The 2,971-nt window shown below is 32.5% G+C and overlaps 1 long non-coding RNA gene across 1 annotated transcript in view; it reads left to right on the plus strand.

Moving 5' to 3' along the window:
* Positions 1-240: 240 nt before the first annotated feature.
* The window catches only part of LOC128249683 (uncharacterized), a 37,403-nt gene continuing 34,672 nt past the window's right edge, over positions 241-2,971 (plus strand). Inside the window, exon 1 of the long non-coding RNA XR_008265797.1 lies at positions 241-422. This is a non-coding gene — a long non-coding RNA (uncharacterized LOC128249683). The remainder of the gene's footprint in view (positions 423-2,971) is intronic.

Below are 2,971 nucleotides of genomic sequence, written 5' to 3' on the forward strand. Positions count from 1 at the left end.
TATATATATATATATATATATATATATATTGTTATGAAATTATAAATGGTGGAGATGCCGGGTATCGAACCCGGTCCTATAATGGTGTTTGGCAATAAAGTAAACGGGAAAAACCGTTTTCATGCTGCACTGTAAGGGTGAAGTCCATTGTTGAATGGGAAGACGCTATTATTATTAGCCCCAGAAAGTATGACGAATTGGTTACAGCCTGGAAAAACTTTACAAATAGGCATAATTTTACCGTTTTCTCCCGCGCGAGTATTTTGTGACAGTTATTTTGTGTTCTATTGGATTCTGGAAGCAGTGATTGCCTGTTTTAGTTTTAGTGCTTTGTGTTAGGCAGATGTGGAATTATTTCATGCACCAGGATTTCGCCAGAACATTTTGCCTGTTAGTTTTCAAATAATTTGTGTCGCATCCGGGTGAGTACAAAAATCTCTTAAGTTATGTTATAATATTTATGTGAATTTTGAACCCTGTATTTGTGGCAGGTTGTGTGAGACAATTGTACACCCAATTTTGGTGACAGTTTTTCTGTAAGACAAGGTTAAATTGGGTTCTGAAAGCTGTGATTTCCTATTTAGTTTATGCACTTAGTGCATTTTATGCTCCAGGAATTCACCAGAACATTTTGCTTGTCACTTAAAATATTTTCTGTCACATCGAAATCCAACGTTCGACATTCCAAGGTTTCTACATTCCAAGGTTCGAAACTCAAAGTTGAACAACGAATTGAAAGACAGATTTTATGAAATCAAGGTTCGAAATCCACTCTCGAAATCCCAGGTTTGAAAAACCAAATTTATATGAGGCCAATTTTGGGAAAACCAAAAACCGGGGTTGTCCGAACTTCTAAACTGTATATATATATATATATATATATATGTGTGTGTTACCCTGCACATCTGGTGTAGCATTTGCTATTTATTTGTATATGTATATTTGTTTGTATGTAAGCTATTTTATGTTGACTATTAATATTTTACAAAAAAATCATGGTGTGGTGTTGTTTTAAAACCACCCTGTCCACGTTGATTCTTTGAATTCGGGTTATGGCCACCAGGTCGTAGCAATTTATATATATATAAAATTCGATTCTTTTATGTGTCACTTTCTTAGAGCCATACATCTCCCTATTATGTATACGTTGTTTCTTCATTTAAAGCGGTTCCTTTGTTTTCCTAACCTGTTTAGAATAGGTTTTCAAATATCAATCTCTATAGATCTGATTGTTATATTTTAACCCATGTTTCGATGGTGTAAACACTTTAACATTTAACCTTTATGTATCTAGTTATTTCTTCACTCTATGCATTTATTTATTTATTAGTTTATTCCTTTAACCCTGTTATCCATTCACATTGCGTTCTTGTTGTGCAATTCTCCTCATTACTTGACTGTCCAACAATTTTTGTTACTCGTAAGTTAGAACTTAGAGATATTTTCTAATTTTGATTTTCAGAAATAGAATTCATTCGTTAAAGTAAGAATTTTTAATTTCCAGTTCTTTAACTTGATCTTTAATTTATCATTAAAGAAATATCTTTACAATATTTACAACTAATCAATACGTAATTTTCATTTCGTTATTATGTAATACACTCATTGATTTTAACCCATTTCATTTTTCTTCCTTACCCTTGTTTCAAATTATTTTATTGCTAAATATTTAAAATAAGCTTAACTAAAAGCCCAGGACCTATCGATATACGCATGAATACCCTGTATGTATGATCTATTCTTATTGGAAATTTGTATTTTTCATCGTCCTTACCCAGATTCGAATAACGAATCTTACATTTCTTATTAGAAACTAATTTTCACATTATCGCTTTCTACATATTAAAGTAATTATCTTTTATATATATATATTTAATCCTCCACATTATTATTTATCTCCAAATCACGTGACAAGACTTGTCTCACATCCGTAGTGTTCGTTTGATTTGTCTCTTGCACCACTTACCTTTCATTTTGAAACCAATCCGGAAACAGCAACGATCTCAGACGATAGAAAAGTTTCAAGGAAATTCGTTACGAGTTACAGCACATTACCTTTGAAAACGAGTTCCAGGACAGATTTCGGAACTATCACAAACGTTAACCATGGTAACAACTATTTTGAAGGAAAGAATTACATTAAATTATAAATAAAGCAATAATTTTTTCCTCGTAAAAGACCAGGAATTTTCTTAAGAGCTAGGATCTATCTCTGTGTGTCTGTCTGAGTGTCTGTCTGTGTGTCTATCTATATCTCTGTGTGCCTGTCTGTGTATCTGTATCTCTGTGTACCTGTCTGTGTGCCTGTCTGTGTGCTCGTCTGTCTGTCTACCTGCCTGTCTGTCTGTGTACCTGCCTGCCTGTCTGCTTGCCTGCCTGTTTGCTTGTCTGTCTATGTGCATGTCTGTCTGTGTGCCTGTCTGTCTCACACTCCTATCTATCTACATAAATACACACGCACACACACACACACACACAATTACACACATACACAAATAATTATTCATCTGGGCGTATTTTACCACAATACTGTTCGTCGATTCTTCTGATTTTATATAAGCTGAATATTATATTAGTTGCTTCGTTACAGTGAACTGGTTAACAAGTAAATGACATGCACTGTTCAGAACATTTGCTAATACAGCAAATATTAGACCTTATAAAGCACAATGTTTAGTCTAACAACTTAACGTTATATAATTAAAGTTTAGTTAGTATTGTCTGTGAGCAGGTGGCAGGGATTTTAATTCAGACAATATTCTAGTATGAGAAACGAAGTTTGCCAATATTTTATTATATATTTATTATACAGTAGTGTATTATTAGGAGTAGATATATATATATCTGTGGGCATATGTTATGTCTGTGTTTAATATGTATGCATATACATAGATATATATATATATATACATATATATATTCACATCTATATATATATTCACATATATATATATATATATATATATATATA

The sequence above is a fragment of the Octopus bimaculoides genome, chromosome 17, assembly GCF_001194135.2.
Source record: "Octopus bimaculoides isolate UCB-OBI-ISO-001 chromosome 17, ASM119413v2, whole genome shotgun sequence".
NCBI lineage: Eukaryota > Metazoa > Mollusca > Cephalopoda > Octopoda > Octopodidae > Octopus > Octopus bimaculoides.